This window comes from Mugil cephalus, chromosome 3 (genome assembly GCF_022458985.1).
Source record: "Mugil cephalus isolate CIBA_MC_2020 chromosome 3, CIBA_Mcephalus_1.1, whole genome shotgun sequence".
Classification (NCBI taxonomy): Eukaryota; Metazoa; Chordata; class Actinopteri; order Mugiliformes; family Mugilidae; genus Mugil; species Mugil cephalus.
In genome coordinates, this window is record NC_061772.1 from 5,476,995 (window position 1) to 5,504,414 (window position 27,420).

Below are 27,420 nucleotides of genomic sequence, written 5' to 3' on the forward strand. Positions count from 1 at the left end.
TTAAAGACTCAAATGTGTTATCTATTGTTATGGTTGATTATACATCTTATCCGTGCGGAGGTATGTGATTCACCAGTGGCATTCACTGATGAACGTGTTCTTCTCAGCTGTGTGGCAGCCAAACAAAGGACAGTCTAATCAGGCTAACGAATGAAGCTGTGAGAGGTGAAGGTAAGGACAAGAAGAGGTGGTCTATTTTTGTATTTTTCCAATCAAAACATGTTTCTTGCACAATACAGAACTAGTTCAAAGAGAAATCACTTCCAGCTACCAATCAGGCTTAACATTATGACCACCGTACTAATATTGTGTAGGTCTCCCTTGTGTCTCCAAAACAGTTGTGACTCATCAGAGAATGGACATGGGTCTTCTGAGGGCGTCCTGTGGTGTCTGACAACAGAATGTTCTTAGTGGGGTCTTTGGGTCCTATGGGTTGAGGGGGCCTCTATGGATCATCCTACAGATACTTGATCAGGTTGGGATCTAGTGAATAAGGTGGTCAGGAAAAGCAACTCTTTTTGCTAATTGTTGGATGTTTACTGTGAAAATAAATGAATTCTAATACAATGACCCTGAACTAAGTCCACCTTCATGAATGTTATACTATTTAGTTTATGTTGAAAATGCATAAGAAAGGTGAACTGTGTGGTCATTTTGGAGAATGTAGTTTGTGGGGCTATTAAACTAGACCGAATTAAACACAAAAAGTGAAATTGTTCAAATAACAGAAGCATATGTGGGTACAGCACAATAAACAAGATATCTCTGTTATGTGAAACAAATACACACTCTCATTATGCAGTCCTGATGTATTGTATTTTTCACCAGTGTTTCCAATAAACAGTTAAGTGAGTGCATATACTCCATGCTTTATAGCCTAATGGCAGTGGCGATAGCTGAGTAATGGACTTGTCTTTGTATTTAATAGTTTATAAAGAAGTATGCAGAGAGAAACACTGACGGTGGCAGGAGCAATGCCCCACGTGGCCTACCTCATGTAGTCAAAGCTAATTTCCAAAATCAGTCCCTTGATGGACATTACGCAATCATTAGACTATAGAACAGTTTTTAAAGTTAGTGCAATGCATTGCAATAAAACCCTATACAAAACAGGGTTATTTGTATGTAGCTACACAAATAATGGCTAGATGGTCCTATGGATGTTTTTACCAGGAATTAAATGTTGCAGATGAACTTTTTTAAAACCCTGAATGTGCTAGGTAATGGTCGAGCTGACGCTGCTCGGGTGGGGTAGCCGTGTTCATCCACCGACCAGACAACTGCAGTGGGCTCGTCTGGTGTTATGCTCGTTCCGGGGCGCCGTGCTGCTCCGTACGCTTTCTGTCGCTGGAACGCACACCGAGTGATGCGCGAACAGCCAGCACCGTCCCTCACAAATCTCAAAAGGAGGTGACTTGATCGGCATATGCCATTCTTCAGGTAAGACTTTAAGTGTTACGAAAAACCTAAAATGTAAGTAAACATCGAGCTCTGTCCACGAGAGGTTACAGCCATCTTCCTCCGAGGTGGAGGCACCCGGAGGACGGTGGACGGATGCTGATCGCTCAGCCCGTGGACTTGTCCTTAGCATCGATGTCAACAACAGGGCGACGGGCTTTGACCGAAAACGTCTCTTTGCTTCTTGAGTCTTGTGTCTAATTTAGACGGTATGATTTCACGGGTAACTCATTTAAAAACCAGTTGAAGTCTGTTCACACCTAACGCTACGTTTCTCGGTGATTCATCCATCCGCAGCCTGGTCTGCGTCTAAAATTATCGATTGTACTCACATTGCGAATAGGTTTCAGTTTTTCATGAGATAGGAGGTAGGTCATTACATTTTAGATGTTCTTAATGGTCCAGATCTTTTCCAGCGTGGTTTTATTGAACGGCACCTCAGGCGCATCTCTCTCAGCCCTCTTTGTGGGAACGGCTTTTATAGTGTTATGTGCTCATTTTCTTTAAATTATACACTATAGATCCTATTACCCAGTACTTTTCTAACAATCAAAGGGTTCAAAAATCCTCAATAGTATTGAAGTTGAAAACAATGATGTAAAGTACAGGCCTAATAATCTCTTGTACCTTTGTCTTAATATCCTCCACTTCAAATCAACTTGTTAAGACCTGAATGTAAGGCTGTGTACGTGAAGGTTACATTTGGGGTGGATATGTGTGTCCCAGCCACAGGGGAGGACAGCTGCTTACAAGCGTTGTGTCTGGCTGTTCATTGTTCCGAGGGAGCAGAGGACAGTCACAGGGTCTGCTTTGTATCATACACTGTTATACAATGTCTTTAGCCTCTGTTCTCATCCAGTCATGCAACATGCATTTCACAAGCCATAGTTCACTTGTATGACTTCCATAGGCTGTCTTCATGTTTACAGCCTTGGTTTGTTCATTTCATTCATGTCAGTAGCAGTGATGTTGATGCCGCTCCACGGATGAGTACTTGACAAGCTGCATGAGACTTATAAAAGAATGCTGTAAAAGTCTTTTCTATTACTTAGTGTGATTTTAAATGTTTTTGGCTTAATTTGCAATAATACATGATACAATCTTGGCGGCATGAGGGACGGAACAGAAACAATGTTCAATTGTGTTCTGTGAAATCAAAAGTTAAAATTGTTCAAAAACAATATTCTCACATCAACCCTTATATTTGAAATTGCCTGTTGCTGCCATCGAGTAGATGGACGTTCCGGGATGATAAATTACATTTAGCAATGCCTAACAAAGACGTTAACTGAATAAATATTGAGTTCTGTTGGGAGTGGACACGAGACTAATAGAAAGAAACTGTGGTGCAGCTCAGGAAGAGAGTGATGACCAGGGTTGGGGATGATGAGGGCAAATGGAGGAGAGTAATGCATTTCTATTAGAGAAAGTGAAGGGCCCCTGGAGAGCCATAAAAAATACCAATAAGGAAGCACAGAGCATGTTGACGTGCCACTATGTTCTGAAAGTTTTCATCAGTATTTCCTTCCTCTCATCCTGTTTTTTCCTGTACTGTGGGTCTGTCCTCAATTTCTCACCTCTTGTGCGTCGCTCTTTCATGTCACTGCTCTGTCTCACCCGGCCTGTAGCCTAGGAAGGTTTGCCATGTAGCACCTGCAGTAGACGACAAACACCCTTTCCTGCAGTCTGCTGGGATCATGCTGCAGTCGCAGGATACTAGACTGGACTCTGAGGGAGGACCAGGATAGGGCAGCAACTTCCAGGACTGCTGCACAAATAACAAAAGACACAACAAATATTTGCACATTTGTTATTGAATTATCACCATGTGAAGTTGCTAGCATCAGACAAACACCAGTATTCTTTTAGGAGAAATGGGTTGTCCGTGGCATTGCGGATGGCAGAGCCACAGGGAAATCTGTCATCCATTATATAATATCATGTGCAATATCTTCTTAAGAGCTTTGCCCTGTAAGCAACGGATTTCACATGCAAAACATTTGCATTTGGTGCTCTGCGCATAAAATTGGTGTGGGTGGAGGTACAATAACAGACTATAATGCCCTTGAGCAAAAACAAAAGATTCCACGATAAAGCCTGTAGATATTACTAGGGAGTGAGCTGATTTTCAGATTCCATAAAACTGTTACAAATGAGAAAAGGGAATTGAATCCATGATTTATGGTGGGTCCTTTCTAAGATAAGTGGTGCTGCAGACAATTGTATAGTAATGGAGAACCGTTGTGTGAGCAATTAGATTGAGGAAATTTCCATCCAGCACACGATTTAGCATGGAGAGAATAAGCTATACACCACATTGTTAACACACCGCTGTGTGTTAACTAGCAAACAAAGCAATGAATTAGAGATAAGGAATATAATGCACAACACAGACATAGTTGTAATCCATTGGAAGTTGATTAATGTGAATACAAAACAAGTAAACTGACTTCACTTTTCATTGTGGACAATGGTTTTCCCTCTTTACAAACAAGGTCATTTGTCTAAGGAGGAAATCCAAGCATGGAGACATAAGCTGATGTTACCTCCTCAGGAATATGTATTTTAATATTGCCCTATTTAAGCTCTCTATTGCAGCTCTCATATTTAAGTGCCTGTGTGAGTTGTCCCATTATTCACCATCTACGGAGGGTTTATTTCCAGATGATGTCATCACAACGGTCTTTTTCTGCTCAGCTGTGCAAATAACGAGCAGTTCAATCCACCGATCGGACATGCGTGACTTCAGTTGAGTGGTCAAGAATCTCATCTTCCTAAACAAAACCTTCCAGGCTGTTATTTTCCTAAAACTCTGACCAATCACATTTGTCTTTGTTGAAGCTGATCTGGACCCACCCTCTGATGGACAAACAATCTGTGCGGGGTGCACCCCACTTCTGCCCATAGTCAGCTGGCATAGGCTCCAGCCCCCCAGCAACCCTTTAAGGCTGGTCATGGATACAATATGAATTAATGTACTGGATTTGGGTGAACCTAAAATATCAAGTCTGTTATTAAATGATAACATTTTAAGGTTTATGGGCAAAGAGAGTGTATGTGCCTTTTGGGAGATGTGTTTTTTATTTTTAGTTGGGCATTTAAAATTACTAAGTTAGATCAACATATTGGCAAAAACTTTGGCCAGTTAATGTGGTTAATTGCAAGTACAAAAAAAGTGTAGAGATGACTTGGCACCTCTCTGGAGTATTTTAAATGCTCTGACTTAAATTAAGCTGAACTTTTCTGTCTCTGTTTGTCGAGTTTCCCCAGGTGATTTGAAATCACAGTGTAACTTAATACTTCTACAGATTATGTGCCTCAGTTCATCATTTTTCGCTGGGCGGCTCTGGTCCTCTGGCTCTTATGTTTGAACAGCATGAACTTTAATCTTCTGGTTTTCAACCTGCCAGCAGCTGTTTTTTAACCGTAGAGTTTAATCACAATTCAGTGTTCATCACAAGGAGAAATAGCTTTGCGGTTGACTTGGGAACATGAGCGCAGCATCACAACTTAGCTGGCACTGCAACAACCAGCGCATCAGATGATGATAATGCTCCCTAGACGTCCATGTACATATTCATTTTAGGTAATTCATAAAGCCCTTTTCTGGCCTTTTGTGTTCATATTTGTATCCAGTGATCATAGCATAGCATATATAGATAGCATACTTGATAGGTTCATATGTTTGAAAGGCTCAACAACTGACACAGATGTTTTTGAGGTTATCTGTGAGGAGTCTTTTACTGATCGTGGACATATTTTCTATGCCTTAAATGCCAGGCTGTATAATATTTAATGAGTCATGAGTCCTTAATAAAGCATGACTATTTAGAAGGAGTTAGGTCAGCCCTTGTTGTTCAGCTCTTGACATTGTTCTAGTATCACACACATGAATATGACAGCCATATCAGGGTTACTACAGTTGTTTTGACAGTGTTGTCTCAATTGATTTTCCCTTTTTCCTTTTAAGTGTGATCTATGTTACTGCCTCTGTCATGCCTTAAAGTTCCACTAGACTCCTATGATTTTGGAGATGCAGCTATTTTTCGTCCGTTGGTCACTGTCGTTTGCAGTGTCTTGACTGGCCTTTGTGATGCAGAGCATTAATCTGGATCAAGTGTTGACTTAAGGCTCAGGGCTAAGATTTTTTACTGCTCTGCGCTAACAGGTAAAATCGTGCAGGAATCCAGGTCACACTCTGTGGGTCAGTCAGTCGTAGCTAAACTGTGCCCCCTGTTTGGACATTATAGGTTTTATGGTTTGACTGTTCTTAAAATGAGTGCCAGTAGTATTGTTTGATTTAATTATGCCATGTGTAGGCAACAACCTTGAGAGCTCTGTGATGCTCCAGTCTTTGTACAGATAGCTGGGACAGTTCGATTTCACATTCTCCCAACTGGGCTGGTGATATATCGGCACGCTATTGTCACTAAGAAGTTGCTCTTGCCAGTGGCTACATTTATTCCGAGAATATTTCCTCAATCCCATTGCAATCATTCTGATCAAATGTTTACATGAGTTAAAATCCATTACACTGTATAGGTTTACATGTCCCACAACATCAGAATACATAACATTATGACCATCTTGCTAATATTGTGGGTTTCCCTTGTGCCTCTGGGAACAGAATGTTGTTAGTGGGGGTCTTTGGGTCCTATAGGTTGAGGGGAGGGGACTCTGTGGATCAGGCTTGTCCCATTGTATCACATGGATACTTGATCAGTTTGGAATCTAGTGAATTTGGAGGCCAGGTCAACACCTTGTTCCATTTTTCACGTTTTTTGAGTTATTTCTAAAGCGTTTTTGTGTGTGTCTGTGTCACACTGCATCCTGCTGGGGATGGCTGCTGCAATCAAGGAGTGTCATTGCTATGGGGTGGGCGTGTCTGGTCTGGTCTGGTCCACATGAATACCAGGTCCAAAAGTTTCCCAGCAGAACACTGAGTTTTCACAAGATGGTCAATGTTAGGTTTACTTGTCCTGTTAGTGGTCATACCTTTGTGTCAGACTGGTGTGTATTTGAGATGCCAAAGGGTTTCTTTTTCCAACTTCATTAACATTCACTCGCTTATTTCAATAGAAAAAGACTAAGAAGCACCACTGTCCATATATTCTAGCTTTGCGTGTCTTTGCTCGTCTTTTATTCAGATCAGTCTGTTCTGATCGAGGTAGTTAAATGAGGCATATTTATTCTGATTGGGCAATTCACTAGGCACACTAGTCTCCAGTTCTGTGTTCTCCTTGTCCAGGCCTCGTGTTAAATGCAGTTTGGAAAAGTCTCCAGAATGCTTGAAACTTACTTGTCTTCATTCCCTTGACATTTGTCAACACATCAATGACCCACACATCCAGGTAATCAATTCTAAAGCAGTGGTTAGTAAGGGCATGAAGAGTTTTTGCGAGAAATGTTGCAGGCCAGCAGGATGTGTTGTTTACACTTTCCTTAGTGTTCAGAATAGCACTGCTGAGTCAACCGTGAAGGCCACATAGCCTCTTGGGTAAGGGTTTCAAAGCACACAGGTAGTGTACTAAATCTCTTTGGTTGCCAAATGTGATATAATCTTCATTGCTGTTTTAAATACCCTTTAGTTTTTAGTTATGATGAGAAAGTACAAAATCCCCACACTATTGGAAATCCTTACGCAGATGGTGCAGTTTATGGCACAGCAACTCATCTTTGATCCAGTCCTGACCGCATATAAAGCGAGAGAGAGCAACTTATTAAGGTACTGCTGTAGGCATTTCTCTAATTCCATCAATTATCTGTTTCTTAATTATTTTTAATTGCTTGCAAAAACATTATAGGAGTATGTCGATTAGATGAGAAAACTTATCAGTATGAGAGTCATTAATACATCAGATCACGCACAACAGTCGCATACATGCACAGAAAATTACTCACAAAGCACCCAGAGAGACAGGACATGTAGAGAAAATAATCATATTTCAGGAGTTATTGACAGCAAGAAGTTAGGAACGCTGACCATATATGGATTCTGTATATATATTTAAAATTCTACGTTATGAATTGCCTTCATGATTTATTTATTTTATTAACTAGCATCAGAAATGTTGAGCTTTTTAAAAAAATCTTTGACTAAACTCATTTGCTGAGGGACAAACCAAACCAACACACACATTCAGGCTGCCTTCTTCCAATTTCAAGCCTTTATTTAACTTAGTAACTAAGTTTTTGCTTCTCTCTGTGTATAATGAGTACTAGAGTGTTTTCCTACATACTATTCGCCAGTTAAATGTAGACGGTAAATGATATAGTTTAATCTTCCAATCGTTTTTTTTTTTCTAAGTGCATCTGTGTATCGTGGAATCAATGAGGTGACACATCATTTCACCTCTCTTCATAGAATCAGCATGTAAATGAGTCCAAATCAGCTTCACACTGACTAAATCAGGTCACATTGGGAGGAAAGCAAAATGGCAAAGAAAGAACGAAAGAAACCCTTCTCCCACAGTGCCTGGTGAAAGAGAAACCCATTCATAGCTGCATTAATCATGGGTGGCACTAAAGAATGGCTCTGAGGCGGCACCCAGAGAGGGAGAGAGGGAGACGGAAAAAGAACAGAAGCATTGAAACAGCCTTATTCGTTAACTGAATCTGTCTGAATGCTAACTGTCTCCTTTCGCTTCACAGTTGTGTCCTCTTTGATCTCGGCCAGTATAATTTAAACATCTGTTAGATTCTTTAACATGGGTGTGTTAATCCACATCTACTCTTTAGTATCTGTTAACTCACCCTGAATATTCCAAGGTGTCTTTTTTATTCCTTATTAATACAGCTAAAATTGGTTTTGATTTAATAGCATTTTAATCTGTTATGAAATTCATAAATATTATCTTTCAAATCCCTCACTAACTCTAGGTTCAGCTTTAAGCATTTGTTTGTAATTAAAATTGGAAATTACTACAGTTTTGAAAGATACAGAGATGTGTGTTGTTGCCTGGAAAAAGATAAGTTTTGACTGGCATGTTTATTAACATAATGTACAAAACCTGCGACTACAACCAGATAATGAGATGAAATGTTGATTAGAAATGCCACTGGTTGCTCCTGGAAAGTTATTCTAGAGATTAAACAACTCACAGTTAAACTTGATGTGTGTTAATTTGAAAACAAAGCAAGAAGAGACTATAATAGAGACAATTATATCTCTAATGTATCTTCAGTTACATGGATCTGAAAAGAAACATATATACACTCACCGGTGACTTTATTAGGTACTCCTTGCTAGTAAAAGGTTGGACCCCTTTTGCCTTCAGAACTGCCTTAATTCTTCGTGTCATACTTTTAACAAGGTGTTGGAAACATTCCTCAGAGATTTTGGTCCATATTGACATGATAGCATCACACAGTTGCTGCAGATTTGTCGGCTGCACATCTATGATTTGAACCTCCCGTTCCACCACATCCCAAAGGTTCTCTATTGGATTGAGATCTGGTGACTGTGGAGGCCATTGGAGTACAGTGAACTCATTACCATGTTCAAGAAACCAGTTTGAGATGATATGAACTTTGTGACATGGTGCATTATCCTGCTGGAAGTAGCCGTCAGAAGATGGTCCACTGTGGTCATAAAGGGATGGACATGGTCAGCAACAATACTTAGGTAGGCTGTGGCATTTAAACCATGCTCAGTTTATACTAAGGGGCCCAAAGTGTGCCAAGAAAATATCCCCCACACCATTACACCACCACCACCAGCCTGAAGCGTTGATACAAGGCAGGATGGATCCATGCTTTCATGTTGTTTACGTCAAATTCTGACCCTGACATCTGAATGTCACAGCTGAAATCGAGACTCATCGGACCAGGCAATGTTTTTCCAATCTTCTATTGTCTAATTTATAGTCTCAGTTTCCTGTTCTTAGCTGACAGGAATGGCCCCCTGTGTGGTCTTCTGCTGCTGTAGCCCATCTTCTTCATGGTTGGATGTGTTGTGCGTTCAGTGATGGTATTCTGCATTCCTTGGTTGTAACAAGTGGTTATTTGAGTTACTGTTGCCTTTCTATCATCTCCAACCAGTCCTCCCATTCTAATCTGACCTCTCACATTAACAAGGCATTTTCATCCACACACCTGCTGCTCAGTGGATATTTTCTCTTTTTCAGACCATTCTCTGTAAACCCTAGAGATGGTTGTGTGTGAAAATCCCAGTAGATCAGCAGTTTCTAAAATATTCAGACCTGGCAGACCTGGCACCAACAACCATACCACGTTTAAAATCACTCTTCTCCCCCATTCTGATGCTCGGTTTGACCTTCAGCAAGTTGTCTTGATCACCTCTACATGTCTAAATGTATTGAACTGCAGCCATGTGACTGGCTGATTGGCTATTTTTTGTTAACAAACAATTGAACAGGTGTACCTTATAAAGTGGCATGTGAGTTAAATTATTTTGAGGTAAGACTATATTTGTAGTTTGTTGTTCTTCGACTTCTGAACATTCTTTTACAAGCGTATAGAGTATGAATATGCATGGGTAGGTTTGCACATCCTGTGCATGGTTAACTCTGGTTGTTTTGGGCCAACAGTCGTCCTTCAAAGTTGCCATTTTTATGTAAAACGTGTTTGAGATCTTTGCAGTGCAATGAGGAAGGTATAAGTGTTCAAAGTGTGTAGGATGTGATAAGAACACCTTGAATTTGTCAGTCGGCTTCGTCAGTTTTAAGGTTATGTGTGTGTGGGTTAGTACGCTTTGTATGTGACCCTATACCAGTATTTACTTTCCCACCCTCTGCATCGAGAATCATAAAATGACTTCCGTCTCTCTATATGCTGTCAATTATGTCATCATGACAGCTTAAGATGCATTCCCCAAGCTTGCTCATTAGCTATTGCTTTTGTTTGACGAGCGGCATGACATTAGCATTTAGATGTACCCAGAGACTCACCTGCTGCTGTCATTGTTGGAGCGTGCAGTCAAATTCACATCTGGTAAATTTCTTTCAGTAGTGAGAGATTGTCATTCGAACAAGCAATGCTGTCTATAGCATGGAAGGGTAAATTTATTTCCACAATGGAGAATGGTGTTGTTATTCAAGCATGATGAATGGGAACCAGACAGAATCTGGAATTGCTTTAGAGCACCGGCCTCTCTGTCATTATTTCTGTAGCCATACACGTTGATTGAAAGCATAGATGATTGTTCATCATTTGTGTGATCAAGTTGAGGGGACGTAAACAGATGTTTTTTTTATCTATAGTGTCAGACTTGTCTGAGAGGAAAGAGGGTGTGAGACTTCACGCAGATAAAAAATAAAAATGGCTCAAAAAAGGAATGAAAGTGAGGGAGAGAAAGGTAAAATGGAACATTAAATTGGGTTTAGAAAATGAGGAAGACCTATTTAGTATAACATGAAAAGACATAGGATGTTTATTTTCAGTAAGACTAGCAGTGTGAGCATCCCTTGAGCTACAGAGGACCTGTAGTAGTTGTCAACAGTGATCGCTTGTGTAGTATATCCTTCCACATACAAGATAACATTAAAATGCATAAGTAGTATAGCGTGCATGTTACTTTTGATTGACTGTTCCAAAGACTAAAAAGAGACTCAGCATGTTGCTTTTAAATCTCTAGCCCAACCCTTCTTCTTTGTTCTGTATTGTGGTTATGTAGGGCATCAATCAGTTGCTATTACTCACCTCATGAGTTCAAGTATTACAGTAGGAAGGATCACCTCAGCAATGTCAAAAAGGTATTATTACAGATGTGCTTTCTATTTCCGGGCCTATTCTGTTTGTTCCGTGGATCTGAGGTCAGACATGGATGAATAAACAACATATGATTTCTAGGTCAGCCTCATATCATTTTGGAAAAGTAATGTGTGTGTATATATAAAGCTTCAAAATTATTTGAGGGTAGATTTTTTTGCCTTAAAACAAGTTCTTAAGACTTTGAATGTTGCATTGTGATTTACATAAAAATACAAGCCCAAACACTTAATTTAAAATAAGACTACAGTCACTGATATAATCCTGGCTGTTATCTGTATTTTATGCATGCAGGTTGGCTCAGCGACAGCGGAGGCATTGAGTTGTATATTGAAGAGCTGTAAGTATTCATAAATGGCTTTCACTTTTCCGAGAGATAAGCAGCTAACCACGGATATATAGTCAGTACGTAGTAAAAACGACCGTGCCTCATCTTGAATACAGCACCCCAGACTTAAAAATGTGTGCATGCTTGTATAGACAGTTCACACCCACACACATCAACCAGCCACAACATTAAAACCACTGACAGGAGAAGTAAATAAGATTGACCATCAGTGACAATTCAGTGTTCTGCTGGGAAACTTTTGAACTTGGCTTTAGTGTGGATGTTACTTAGACATGTACCACCCACCTAAACCAGACCAGACACCCCCACCCCATAATAATGTTTGACACAGGCACACACACAAAAATGGTTTAGGAAGAACTCAAAGAACATGAAAAAAGCACAAGGCCTCCAAATTAACTAGATCCCAAATTAATAAAATATCCGTGGGATGATCAACAGAGGCATATATATTTAGGCATATATATTTAAAGGGTCTAGTTCGTTCTAGTTGATTTTTTTGGTCAGGTACAGTCTGGTACATCTTATGGCAAATAGGCACATTTTAAAGAGGCTTGAATGCAATTTATAGGTTTATTTATTATTATTATTACATACAAGTAGGACTCATATTCTTATTTTTTTACTGAGGAAATTTTAATCAGTGATTTATTGGCCAAGTATATGACTCAGGTCACTTTGCAAAAGCACATCAAACTGTACAAAAACACAGAACTCAAATAAGCATAAAAATAAAAGCTGTAACACCAGCCTGAGGGGAGGAGTCTGAACAGACTGTGTCCGGGGTATGAGGGGTCTGTGGAGATTTTACCGTCCCAATTCTGATGAAGGAAGTACAACCTCTGCTGGGCCTTCTTCTAAAACAGAGTCTATGTGAGAGGTCCACTTCAGGTCCTGTGAGACTGTGGACCCATGGAACCTGAATGAATCCACTGTAGGGGCTGTTCTGTTGAGGACTGTAAGAGGAGGGGTTGATGGGAGGCTCTTCCTGAAGTCCACTGTCATCTCCACAGTTTTGAGCGGGTTTAGCTCGAGGTGGTTCTGACTGCACCAGAGAACCAGCTGTTCCACTTCTTCTCTGTATGCAGACCTGTCACCATCCCGGATGAGTCCAGTGACAGTGGTGTCGTCTGCAAACTTAAGGAGTTTAACAGAAGGGTCCCCTGAGGGGCATTTGTTTGTGTAAAGGGAGAAGAGCAGAGAACATACCGAACAATCTGATTTAAAAATAGGAAAAAAAAGAAAAAAATAAGGGTTGTAAACGGTAACATTCTGGATGACTCTGCACTTCCAGACAAACTAATAGGAAACGCACTGCATTGTTGAAGCTCTGCATCAAAGAGTTTCTCATACCTACCTGATTTTAGTTCAGGGGGCGTTTCAAAAGGCCAGGAGAGAGGTTCTGCACTTAAGCGATAATCTCAAAAAAACGAATTATGGTTTGGTCTTACATGCTGAAATTGGAGCAGTCTGTGCTGACCTCCCAGTCTCAGGTTGTGTTGAGGTTAGCTCAGGAATACTAATGAGAGAATAAATAGACGTGGGTTTAAACTGAATGAATACGAGAACATTAACATGAGGTCTTGTGTCAGTGTTGACAGGCCATCATCATGTCCCAGTTGTGATCAGATACACAGTTTGAGGAAGCTTGTTGTTTGATAAGACTAAAGTATCGGTGGAAAAATACAATAGCTTACTGAACTAAGTGTTTAAAGCTACAGGCCAGCGCATCCTAACTGACTGTCAGCAGCTTGTTTATCTGTGCTACATCTTCCATTCCAGCTTTAGGTGCCTTAGGTCTATAATTCAGAAAAGAACGCTTAGTTATTGCTGTGGGACAGGAGGTCACGTCGGCATGGCAGCGAGCAACCTTGTAAAATGTTGACGGGTGTTAGAACCAGAGAACAGCTTATGCAAGGCTTTAAAGAGAACAGGGCAAATAAGCTTTGGCTGGCATGAGAGAGGGGGGAGAGACCGATGGGGTTAGATTTCCTGCTGGAGATGGCCTCTGAGATGAAATGTATGTGTGCATACACAGGCTTTCCACCAGTACAACCAATCTATCAACTGAAAAACACTGCATCCAGGAAATTATAAATAATGGTTGATTATAAATTATGGTTGATTGTTGTTGATGATTGTTGATTTCATTCTTGGAACGTCAAATGAAAAAAAGTGCATCAATTAGTTGACCAAGTTTTTTAGCCAGCCAACAGACATTTTACCAAACAACTATTCTGCTAACGTACTGATTTCCCAAGGAAGTAATGCCCAACATTTATTTTTTGCAGATTCTGGTTACATACTGTACTATCGTAATGTAGAGTATATTAGATATTTGATTTCTGACTACAAAACAAGACTTTAAATGGTGTCCACTCTGGGTACTGAACAGTAATGATGGAAATGATTTCAGTTTTCTAATGTTTTATAAACCATGGAATTAAACATCAAGTAATTAGCACATTTGTGTTTCCCATTAATTGCTTAGACGATGGCAGGCTGCCAAAGTCTCATAATGAATATAGCTTTACACGCATCGGATAACATCAGCATTGTTGGATTGTTGTTTTGACCTGTTGCTCCCGTAAAGCATCTCTCTCCACTAGTTATCCCCACAATAACCTATCCTTGTTAATTCTGCCAGGACAACAGAATACATGAATAAAGAAGTTATCCGTAATTACCATTAAGTGCCTGTTTAATGATACCAAAACTGCCAGAGTTCTTCTCACCACGGCAAACTGCAATTAACATTTCAGTTAATTATTTCCAAACTCAAACAGTCAAATCTCAAAAAACTGAAAGAGTGCTACACTCCAGGTGCAGTGGGACATTGAGGATCTCAAAACAAAGAAAACATTTTCAGAGAGAATGTTTATGCCTTCAAGATTTCTCTTGATGGTTTAGGCCAAGTGTTCTTTATTGACAGCAGGCAACATGACACAATTCATGTGACAGTGTTACCTGGAGAAGTGTTACCATCTAAAAATGTGCTATCCTACATTTTGTTGTCCAAGGAAAAATAACATGTCCAGCATTGATCTATGTGCAGACTTTGCAAAAGATGTAATTGCAGATAATTGTTCTAAACAAGGTACTAGACACTAGCTGCATTTCCATTAGTTTTTCGCTGAATAAAAGCGATATTTCTAAAATTTGGTGTTTTGTGAATGAGCTGTAACTCTTGTAAAGTCTCGTCTCGCAATATCCCAAATTCATCTTTGGTGACGCTGGTGACAAAAAGTGTTTCCATCGCACTTTTGCAATAAACCTTTACATTGATACATCTGAAAAACCACCTCATTAGAGCGTAAAAATGTTTTAGCAATATTTGACAGGTTTTTCAAAATCTAGGCGTTTCCATTAGAATAGAAATTAGTGATATTTAGGTTGTGCACATTTCTAGGGGTAATGAAAACACAGCAAATGACTCTGAGGTATTTATGTAGGTTCATTTGCATTTTTGTAATTTTTTGGAAGAGTTCTCTCATAATCCATGGTAAAATTAGATTTTGTATTCAGCTATGTCTTCACATTTTCTGAGTTTATGCAGTATAGTTCTGTTGTTTCCCTAAGTTTATTGTGTGCATCTCCATATACAGTGGTTTCTTACATAACGAGATGGTGACAGTTGGCTACAGAGTAAACCAAGATTCCTAGACTGCAGCTGACTTGGGTTTTGTTCTTTCCCCTTGGATTGGTCCTCAGTGTGATGTGCTGAGTGTTTTGTCTTGAGTACTGCAGTGTGCTGCAGTGTGAATTGGACTTGTGGGACCAGTACAAGCCTCTGGGCTGTTTTCAAGGGGCAGGGGAGTCATGGTGATCTACAACAGTGGTTGAATGGGAGACATGGTCATTGTAACTATATAATAATTTCATGAATTTTTCAAATTGAGGTTGGAGGTATGCTTAAGTCAAGGTTAAAGGTCAAAGGTGTCATGGTTTAAGTCAGTGCATACATTCTTTAGTTAGTCATGTAACATCAAAACAATGCATTCACAAATACCTCAATAGCAATAGCTTATAACAAATTTCTACAGCTATGAGTCAGTGGGTGTCCGCTTGCAGTTCAAAAGACAACATGGCTCTATTCTCTCATTGTTTGTCCATGACCAATAAAGGACCCAAGAGTATATCAACAGTTTTGTGTGCTACACCTATTGTTTTCAAGTTATATTTGAATATCTGCCACTTTCATCAGCTATTGCAAAAATCCCTGGACATCTGCTCATGTATATTAGCACTCTAAGAGACTCATGGCTGATGAGCTGTTCTTGTCTTCATCATATCTTCCACGTGCCTATTTCTTACCCCCTTCTTTCTGAGCTTCTGGTTTTCTCCAACACAAACACCAGTTTGCCGTGAAAGAGCCATCATACTGACAGTAACAGTGTGCATGCTGCTGGTGTGTTTTCTGGCAGATTTGATCCAACTGCTAAGTGGGGACAGCAACCTTGAAACTGTTACAAGTGGGACTCGGGCCGTGAGGCCGTGATATGTGGCCTTGGGGTAGTGGCAGATGGTAAAACCCTGCTGTCTAAGTTTGGGAGAATCCAGCTGAGCTAATATCCATGCCTCAACCTCAGTGTGCTTAATCAAGATAATAAATAGAGCAGTGATCATACATCAAATGCTCCTCCCTGTTTTCTACCCAAATTATCCAGTGTGTGTCTTATAGATGCAATTTGTATTTCATATCATACAAGTATTAGTTGGATTTATATTAACCTCACTTAATTTTAGCTTGACTTAGATCCTGTTACGATGAGAAAATGTAGCCCGGCAGGGTAACACACCATTTGGATTTCATTATGGGGCATGTTTTGACAGATACTGAGAAATAAAACCTCTACAAGAAACTGGATAGCAATTAAGGTAACAAATGATGTGATGCATGCTTCCCAACAAATTCCTAGATCACATTTAATCATCCAACTTTTGTTATTTCACTAATATTGTCTTAAACAGTAAAAGTAAAAGTACAGTAAAACACTGTAGTGAACCTAAACTTCTCACTTCTACAGCCACTTTGTCATAAACAGAATCACTTTGACGGCAGTCACATAACATGTATGACTACATCTGTTACTCTTTTATTCGTCACCGCTTGAAGCCCACACGGATTATTTTAAATGTCCCAGCAGATCTTCAGAGCACCATGAATTTTAGAGGTAACCTCGGACTGTCTACCAGCCTTGAAAAAATGTACACCCATTACATTATGGGCCAGATTTAAAACAAGCTAATGAAGAGTCAAAGTTGCAATTTGATTATATCTGACCATGTGATTTCACACATTTGTTTTTGTATAAACTGCAAAATTTAGGCAGTTTCATTTTTTTTGTGCACATACATTATATTTTGTAAAATGTAGTTTTAAAGAGGGCTTCCATATGCACTGCCACTGCACTACACACATGGTCTTGTTTTAGTATCATTCAGAGCAGACGCTGGGATTATGGGTCTGTGGAGATGAATACAAATGCTTGTGCAAAACCTCTTTACAGGTTTGCCAGCCTTTAGTCTTTGGTAGCCTCTGTCTTTGGCATTATTTCTCTCAGCATGGTAAAGTGTGAAAAATTTATTTAGTGTCTTTACATATGCCATCATAATACATACATGCATTAAATGCAAAAAACATCAGTGGCCATGTTTATTTGTATTTATATCAACATAGCCTCAGCTCATCTGAAATGTTTCTTATTAGACATTCCAGCTGTGACACTAAATAAAATAGTCTGACAAGATATACAGTATTGCTTTATGTGCTTCAAAACCATAATCAGAACTTTTTTTCCCAAGTTTATTTATAGCACTGAATTATTTCAACAGAACATAACCAAGATGGAGCCATGTTTTCTATCCCGCCCTCAAGCATATCACATGCTATGATGTTTGCAACAAGTGGGGCAAAGATGCATAAAAACAATGTATTTATTTCAGTCAGAGAGACCTGATATTTTTCTTTTGAACAGGATATCAAAGGTTCATACTACCCGTCTCATTGTGATCAAATATTCCCTTCAGTCAGGCCGACATGTAGCCAGTCCGTTCCAGTGAGGTAGTTGTGAGCCATTTTCAGTCTGATGGGACTATTATGTATGATTATTAATAGAATATTAATGTTGTTGTTAAGGCAGCAAATGTGTTTGCCAGATAACAAGACAATTTAAGTTCCCATAAGTATATTCTTATAATGTACAGTGTAATATCAATAATATCTGATATGGTATTTTATAGAGCTCATTTTCCTCCCGAGCTTGATGCAACTTCAAAAACATCCGTTCTGACTCTGACCCCTTACTAATGCTGCATTCAGTGTCAGTCATTTTCTATAGCACACGTCCTCACGACTATAACCTAACAATCCTGTTTATCATCATCATCACATCCCTAATTGTCGACACATTCTGGCAGGCTGAAACAGATCAAAGCTCAGTCTTCATGCTGAAACGTCTCTTTTATGTGGGTTGTCAGTCCGATGCTCAGTTTTCTCCTTTTGTGTTTTAGGTCTTCATTTGAAACGAACGGTGGAGCTGCTCTGCCTGCTCACAGCTATCAGTAAGTTATCTTTACAGTGCCGTGGCAGGTTGTTACTGCGTAGTGGCACTGAAGAGTGTAGGAGGAATTCTTATAAAGTCACACAAAGAAATCCAGTGCTCATCTTGTGTTCAAAGTTCACCCATTTCTCCCTCTGTTTGACTCATAACAAACCTAAACAACTATGCAATTTGAATTATTTTTAAGTTAGTTTTAATTTAATATCTCACTGCAGTAGACTTTTGAATTGAATGGCAGAGGAGATGATGGTTAATGTGAATCAGTAGCAGGTCTTGCATTTATTAATGTAGTCAGATATTCATTCTCTTTATGAGCACAACTACAAAAGCAGACAGAAGCAGGGAATAAAATGAGAGGGTTCGGAGAGTAGGCAAATTGTGTGTTGGTGAAGGAGCAGCATCATGGCACAGCCTGGAACGCTATACATGGTTGGAGGAAGAAGATGCAAGAACAGTTGAGCAATTCAAAGTGTTGGAAGGCTCTCTCAACACTGTCTTAACTAATCATTTATTAATCTTCTGCTAGAATATTCAACCACCCTGGTAGAGCACAATTCTCCTAGAGAGAGAAATTAATATAGCCCTGTATCATCCTGACATCCAACATTGTGCTCCAGTCTTGTAGTCACTCTATCCACTACCATCTTGATCTATACTTCCTCCTGCTTATTCCATATTGTTTTCTGTGAACGGATTAACGAGCCACAGGACAGGGCTGTGTGTTGTGGGTACCAGTCTCTAATCCACAATATGAGCTTAAGGGAGCTGTGCCTCCACATTACATCAGCCTCAGGATCATATTCACACTTGATTACCTCCATAACACGCCTCAAAATGAGACTCCGTCCATCTGCATGGTACTCACAGTCAGGCTCATTTCTGAGAAATCTGTTAAGATTCATAAAAGGAACTTCAGTCTAGTTTTAAAGATGGCAGCATTTGCAATTTGAGTCAGACAGTTCAGTGCGGTTATGTGTGCTCAGTCTGCCGTCTACATGCTTCACTTATTTTGATTGAATCCTTTGAAGATGAAGGGACTGACAAAGAATCATTACTGTGTACACTGGTTCTGTGATACCGCACTGTGAATGTTCAGATAAGTCACCGAATGCTGGGCTATGAAGTTACTCACATCTGTCATCAAATATGCTGTTAACTGTGTGAGGAATCATCTGTACTTAATCTTTCTCTCTGCTCTTCTTAGGGATTGCAATTATCTGAATACTTCAAAGAATCTACAGTCACTCTATAGCTTGCATGTTTGCATTCTAACGTCGCTTGACAGTTGGATGCATTTAGTCTAAATTGGCAGCACAGAACAGGATATTACCACCATATGAAATCTTCTTTGAAAGCCGAGAAGAAAAACTGCACCAACCCACTGCATGCATACAACCATTTTAGACATAAACTATGTGATGATAAAAATGATGATTTTTATTATCATCCTCCAGTTGTTTTTCAAGGAATTTGTGTCTTTTAAATATATTTTTGGGCTTTTAAGCCTCTAATGGAAAGCACAGCAAAGATAGACAGGAAATGGGAGGCAGAGAGGGGGGAATGACACACAGGAAAGGAAAGTAGCCATCCTCAGAATGTAGAGATATAAACATTAGTGCTTATAAGGAAAATAAAATGTTCTATTTGAGCAAGGAAGAGCAAATATTTGCTTAATAAAAAGCGTCAATATCAAATATCAAAATCCTCATGCAAGTTATCGGATATTAGTTCTAAACTTGAGCTCATGTGTTGTCCTGGTAAAACTTTACAGCTTTGACCAAAGAAAGTTTAAATGGATCAGCTGCACCAAATACAAGCAAAATCAAGACAACAAGACAAAATGTGTAAAGACAATCTAGATACAATAAAAATAAGCCCTTACCTGATGCACTGCTCTTGATAGCCAGCCTTTGCTTGTATGTTTTTTGTATCACCTTCTGAGTGTGCTTCCAGCTTCTCCCATAGAGGGTGACCTGGCAGCAGGTGGTAAATAGGAGACTGGATGTGGACTGAGAGATTGAGGACACCTAGTGGGTGGAAGACTGAAACAAGAAAAACGATCATGAACTCTCTCTTGACAAGTGCCCAAATTTAAGCACGTGTATAGGTTCTGAAATAAATATGCTAATGCTGCATCAGGATAGCTGCCAACACATTTTCTAATTAATTAGCGAATCGTTACAGTTTAGATGCTCTTTGCCATTTCAACACTATCCAAATGCTGTAATGAAAGTGAAAAAGGTGACAAACAATTTAATGGGAAGTTTCACCAGAAAATATAACCATTGGGATTCTCAACAAAGCCAGTCCAGCAGGCAGTAGCTGCCCATGAAATAGTCAATTATGTGGACAAGGCCAGTGAATCCCATTAGAAAAGCAGAATACTGAATATTATCTATCAAAGGAGTAATGATGTGCTCTCCTCGAGAGTGATCACAGATATGAACAAGAAGTGCTTTTAATGGTGTGACTACTTCATTCAGTCCTGAAGACCGATAAGAGGAGGTCAGAGTGCATGGTCAGATACAGAATATTGAAAGCAGCATTTGGTGATTCAGTGCCACGCTCAGAGAAACCTCAGCTAGTGAACTTTGAGTAGTTTTAGCGACTGCAGAGTCTCTAGTGTCGTTTCAAACTGTAGCAAAGAGACCAGAGTCATGTGATGTAGGGGATTCACATAAGAGCTGCTATAATCCAGATTTCTGTCATCATGGGATCAGTGCTGCTGTTAGCTTGTGTTGGTCAGCCAGCTCTGTGTCCTTGCTGTCTCTAATGATCCCTGGCTCCATCCCCAGGGACATTGAAATTAGTACTCAGAACACCACATTGGAATGATGGAGGCAATGTATCTACAAGCTGCCATCCTTACATTGATTTATTTCTCCTCTGATCTGACCTTTTTATATAGTAATAAAAGCCTGACAGTTCCCCCAAATTACCACTTTGTATGTGCCAGTGGAACATAAACATCGATAATGAAGGTATAGTCCTCCCATAGTTCATATCCCCTTTGTTTCCCTTCTTTAAACATTTATTGAATTTATTTATTATGTTTTATGACTCACAAATTTATAAAACCAGCTTTTAAGAATATGAATATTACTATAAACCAGTGGCTTCACTGGAAACCTTATCTGTATACATTGATTTTAACTAGGTGACATTTCAATTAAATTTTATTTATATAGTGACAAAAAAAAATAAATCTACCACACCCAGCTCACTTGCAGAAAATGTGACATGAATTGGGAAAGAAATGAATCACAAAACTCTAGTGGCAATTTCTTTGGCTCATTTAACTATAAATGTGCAGGAATATAATATAACAGTTGACATCAGACAGGGCAGCTGTTGCCCAGGTTGTCCACCAATCATAGCGTTGACGGTTTGATCCCCGGCCACCTCCGCAAGTGTCCTTGGGCGAGCTCTGTAGCCATCAGTGTGTGAATGAGAAACATTCTAAGGCCTTTCAACCACCATGAAAGTAGAACAGTACCACATAAGTGAAGCATTTCCATCTTCAGACTATGACTGAACTGATGGTTTTGTCAGGAAGAATGACTCAACATACCTCCCGAACACTGTGTATCAGTGCAGCAGAGGTGCTTGTTTGACTTAAAATAAGTTTAATCTGTCATTCAGTGTAAAATAGATTTTTCTTGACACAAAATGTGATGATTGTTGTCTTGTTTGATCAGTCACATTTCATAACAAGAAAAGAAAACAGATCGTTCCGAAGGGGTTCACTGTTTTATGACTAACAAATCCAAATCTAAATTAATTCAACAAATTAATCAATTATGATAATTATTGGATACTTGCAACTGGAGCTGCAACATTAATAATACAGTTAGTGAAATGACTAAAGAATTACTGGCAGTCATTTTAATTATTATCTCATGTCATTTAGACTTGTTTACAAGCTTCTCAGTTGTGATGGTTTCTTACTTTCTCTATGTTAAGCCACATATAAACATTTTTTATATGACAAACAAGTCACATGAGGAAAATAATTATTGCAAACTTGAATATCAGCTTAAATATATTTGTTCTGTTACAACTGCCACTGGGATTTAAACCCATTTTTACAGCAACTAAACTGAGAAATAAGCAGCTATTTAGCTTTCTTAGTTGTCTCTCAATAATTTAATACAATCAGGTGGCTATGGAAAATTCCAAAATGTACTTGGTACTCTCCCAGTCACATAAAATAGCCCATCAAAGCGTGGTCACAGCTCTGTTCTGTTCCTAGTTGGCTTCTTTCAGAGTTTCACTCATATTCATGGCACATTAAACCCTAATTTATTGTAACATTTAATGTGCACATTTTGTGATTTCGACCTTTCAAGGTTTATTATCTTGTATTCAATAATCATAAAATGATGTAAAACCCTTAACTGCGTATTTGATCTTGATGTATTATCCACTTTTTTGATTTCGTTGAGAATAAAAAAAAAAGAGCCATAGTTAAAGACAGCTGTGATCAAGTCTGCTTTGTGCTAGTGACTTAAAACGGGACAAACAGGAGCAGACACGTCGCACCAACTCCAAACGTGAACTGAAACATGCTCTCCCTAAATGTCGACATATAATACTGAGCCAGAGCCAAACTCATTACCAAACAGAGGCACTGACTGTATTCCTGCTTGGCACAGTTTCCACTGAGCAATGTGAGGAAGATTTCCCTAAAGAAATCTAGGTTTAGCAAACCGCAATCTTAAAATAGCTTTGGATCATACATTATTACATAGCAGGCCTGCCTCCTCTGTCAAGCTGCACTTGCTGCTGTGATTATTGTCTCCTTGTTTTCTTCAAGCTTTCACATGTGAAAAGATTCCCTAACCTCATTAGCATAGCTTTATAGTTTATAAGGAGAAACTCACGCATTGGCTTCCCTGTCTCTCAGTAGTAAATGCGCTTAAGAAGAATCATAAAAAACACATGTGAATAGATGTTGTCATTGTTTGAAGTTTGAATGTGTAAAAGTGCAATTGCTGTGGAATGTGGAGAGCATCTCGTGGGGCATGTATGTTGTGTTTGTGGAGTGGTGGTGGCCAGATTTCAATCTTCCAGCTTGACTTTGTGTAATTCCCTTGGGTTCAGTAAAGCATAGAAGATGCTGAGAGGTGTGACACCCCGCTGAAACCGCTACTGCTTCAGGAGGATTGATGTGACAGTTTCACACACAACATGCACACACAGACATCAGATGCGACGAACTCGAGACACTGTCGACTGGCACGCATACAGGGTGGAGGTACAAATACACACGCACTTAGATAAGCAAAATGTCAGTGCATTACGGGACTGGACTGATAATAATAAAAAACAAGCCTCTTTCTGTCTGTCCGCCTGTCTTTTGTTCTATCAGGAGTAGTCCTTCTGCATGTGGCTGAACAGTCGCCGTCTCAGTGATTAATCCTCCGCCTCTCTGCTGGCCGGCTATGATACAGGAACCAAATAAAAACTCACACAAAGCTTAGCAGCGTGCTTTCATGGTCCCTCTCTGGATGTGCAGGCGTGCGGGTTGGGTTAGAATCAATGCAAAGCAATGAAAGGTAAAACAGTCAACCGTGCTGTTTCCTCCCCTGCATCACTTGAAGTCTGAGCAACAAGCATGCTTCGCTTTCAGCTTGCAGTTAATTATAGTCACGGCTTTAGTGTGTGGTTTTCAAGGCATTTCATTCTTGAATGCATGTAACCTAACTGTGCATGGATGTGGAAAGACGCAAGCAAGGCCTGAAAGAGAGCGCACTACAGAATGTGTATTTGTGTGTATTCATTTGTGAGAAATGTGAAAGCTGATGAATATTTTCCTCCTGTTTCCTCCCCAGAGGGTGAGTGTGATTGACCGGGCCCAGAACTTATTTCATGTCCCTGCCACCAAACCGCATTAGCGGGCCTCGCTGTTTTGGCTCAGGCAGTCTGTCTCTCAACAAGCTAAGGGGATATTTGCTTGCTCTTTTCTGCACTGTCACTGAATACAATGACCATCACCATTTCCAATGAATATGATTAGCATTTTCCCCAGGATTCTGTCTATGTGGAAGAGAGCTTTGTGGGAGTAGAAGGAACACGCTGTTTTGGCCGTGGTTTGATATCTGAGCCGAGTCTCGGAGAATAAAGTTGATACTGCAGTTTATTGTCCGGCTTAAATTCAATTATGAGGCAGCTGTCAAACACCCGTTATTGCCGTGCATTAACGAAAAAAGAAAATCACCTGGCTCAGCAGTTTCATGCTGTTGCCGTTGTTCTGATTTGAAAGGACCTGACAGAGGTCAAGGGAGAGAAGGCTGCTGAGAAATGGCTGCTGTTGATTAAAAGTTGACAAAGAATGAGGATTAGAGGCCGGAGGAGAGAACTGTTTCTGGGGAGGGTTCAATGGGAAGCAGAGCTATGAAAGGCCTCCCTCCAACTGAGGGATCAGGTGGTGTATTGTCTCAGCCAGGGAGCAATTCTCACCTTCATCTCTTCACACTGTTAGTGACACTTCAGGAGGAATGACAGGTTGGTGTAGCAAATGGATGAATATCTTCATGTTTAGTGTGATTTACCACATATGTTCGGTGCAAAACTCAAGATTTAATTTACTTTACAGTATTTATTTATTTCTACTTTTTTGAATATTTCAAACAAGCAAATATTTCAGCCTCTGCTATGCTTTTCCTAATTAAAATGATATATGATTGCATCGTTTATCCTCACCACCGGCAGACATGTTTTATAAAAATGCACCTCGCTGTTATTTTCAGCGTATGTCCTCATTTTCTATCCTGTTTTGGATAGAGCTTTTACATAAATATAACAAATCCTGTTTCAAACTAAAAAAAAAAAAAAAATGTCTTTTTTTATCCTGCATATTCCAGCCATAGATTTTAATTAGCAGCATCTCCATAATCTTTATCAACTCATCTTCTCTTTTTGAGGTTTAGATTAATAACCATTTATTTTTGCTGTCAGATTTCAGCCTTGTTGGGAGAGAGCAGTGTGGGAGGATTTCTCATTATATCCAAAACCAAACGTTTTCCTTGCTGGTAATGTGTGTGCAGTGGTCGCTGTCCAAACCATGAATGAGTGTAGGTGTGATGTCAAGGCTGTCAAGTCCATAATTTTACATATTTTAATAACTTAATGGTTCTTTCTTGCTCTCTTCCTATCACTCATTCACTCTCATCAGCTACCAAACCCCGTTGATCGCTTCAATTAAACCCTGTGAAATTGTGGGACCATTTAGCTGTGCTTAGCTCTCCACAAGCTCAACTTGTCACCAGGCAATCTTAGGAGCGTTTTGTGTTTTCTTTCTTAAATTTTAGACCAAGTAAACCAAGAGTAAACTTATGTGCCACCTGGTCAGGCCACATACTGTACAGAGGTCCATTGAGCTGAGTGATAGTTTTCTTGCATTTAGTATTTTAAGGCAACTGGTTTTCAAGTGAACAACAACCACGTGTGTTGTTCTCCTGGTGTGTGTGTGTATGTGCATAGAATTATAATTACTATATCAACCTAATGTTTTCTCTCAGGCCTCTTTATTAGGTACACCTGTTCAATTGCTTGTTAACACAAATAGCTAATCAGCCAATCAATGCATTTAGTCATGTAGAGGTGATCAAAACAACTTGCTGAAGTTCAAACCGAGCATCAGAATGGGGCAGAAAGAGGATTTAAGTGACTTTGAACGTGGTATGGTTGTTGGTGCCAGACGGGCTGGTCTGAATATTTCAGAAACTACTGATCTACTGGGATTTTCATACACAACCATCTCTAGGGTTTACAGAGGATGGTCTGAAAAAGAGAAAATATCCACTGAGCAGCAGGTGTGTGGACAAAAATGCCTTGTTGATGTGAGAAGTCAGAGCAGAATGGGCAGACTGGTTGGAGATGATAGAAAGGCAACAGTAACTCAAATAACCACTCATTACCACCAAGGAATGCAGAATACCATCACTGAACGCACAACACGTCCAACCATGAAGAAGATGGGCTACAGCAGCAGAAGACCACACAGGGGGCCACTCCTGTCATCTAAGAACAGGAAACTGAGAACAGTTCACAATAGAAGATTGGAAAAACGTTGCCTGGTCGGATGAGTCTCGATTTCAGCTGTGACATTCAGATGTCAGGGTCAGAATTTGGCGTAAACAACATGAAAGCATGGATCCATCCTGCCTTGTATCAACGGCTGGTGGTGGTGGTGTAATGGTGTGGGGGATATTTTCTTGGCACACTTTGGGCCCCTTAGTATAAACTGAGCATGGTTTAAATGCCACAGCCTACCTGAGTATTGTTGCTGACCATGTCCATCCCTTTATGACCACAGTGAACCATCTTCTGACGGCTACTTCCAGCAGGATAATGCACCATGTCACAAAGCTCATATCATCTCAAACTGGTTTCTTGAACATGACAATGAGTTCACTGTACTCCAAAGGCCTCCACAATCACCAGATCTCAATCCAATAGATAAAACACCTTTGGGATGTGGTGGAACAGGTGATTCACATCATAGATGTGCAGCCGAAAAATCTACAGCAACTGTGTGATGCCATCATGTCAATTTGGACCAATATATGGACCAAAACTATGCCTAACTAACCCTAATAAAGTGGCCGTGAAGTGAGTGTATATCAGCTTGTGTGTTGTTAAAACTGTTTCTTGCATGCTATAAGACTACAGCAAGAAATCTAGCAGCTATTTAAATACAGAACCTGCATTTTAGAAGAAACTAAAATTTGACATTGGAAGATAAAAATTTCAAGTTTGTCTGAATAGTTTTACGTGCAGAGATTGCTTCATTTGCACATAAACATACATTTCTGTGGTCCTTTTGTAACAGTCTGCTCCCATCAGTGCTTGTGTATTGACCCAGCTGTAGGAAATGCTGCTGTAGGGGAAATGTAGCTCTCAAACTCCAATATATGCTAAACCACAGTGGCTTAGGCTGATCAGAATCCTATGAGAAAATACGGCTAGCTCGGTAAATTGCCAAGCATATTTTGAACGGACCTGCATTTTTCCAAAGTGTTTCAAGGTCGACCTCTCTGGTCTTGTGTAACAGACCATCTGGTGCGTCAGATTACCTCACTGGGACACGGCTGCATGGACCTGCCGGCCTTTTGAGCAGGTGAGCTGCAGTAAACCGCATGAGACTGCAGTATGCAGCTGGATTGACACAGCAACACCCCCTATCCTCTCCTCCCACTGGTGCAATTAAATCACCTCGGGAAAATACCAGTCATAAAACCAGAAGTGGTTGTACTCGGAAGCGCTTTGAGCATTATTCTAACAAGCTCAAAATTGCATTACAATCGGTATCACGTT

At 39.9% G+C, this 27,420-nt stretch overlaps 1 protein-coding gene across 3 annotated transcripts in view; it reads left to right on the forward strand.

Moving 5' to 3' along the window:
• The first annotated feature begins 1,318 nt into the window (after positions 1-1,318).
• Positions 1,319-27,420, forward strand: part of apba2b (amyloid beta (A4) precursor protein-binding, family A, member 2b) — a 55,587-nt gene continuing 29,485 nt past the window's right edge. For 2 of the 3 annotated variants that reach the window (XM_047580598.1, XM_047580600.1), the window contains exons 1-3: positions 1,320-1,440; positions 11,482-11,527; positions 18,050-18,100. The gene's annotated coding sequence lies outside the window, so the exon portion shown is untranslated. Of the gene's footprint in view, positions 1,441-11,481; positions 11,528-18,049; positions 18,101-27,420 lie in introns of all 3 variants that reach the window. The other variant, XM_047580601.1, reaches the window with a different exon arrangement.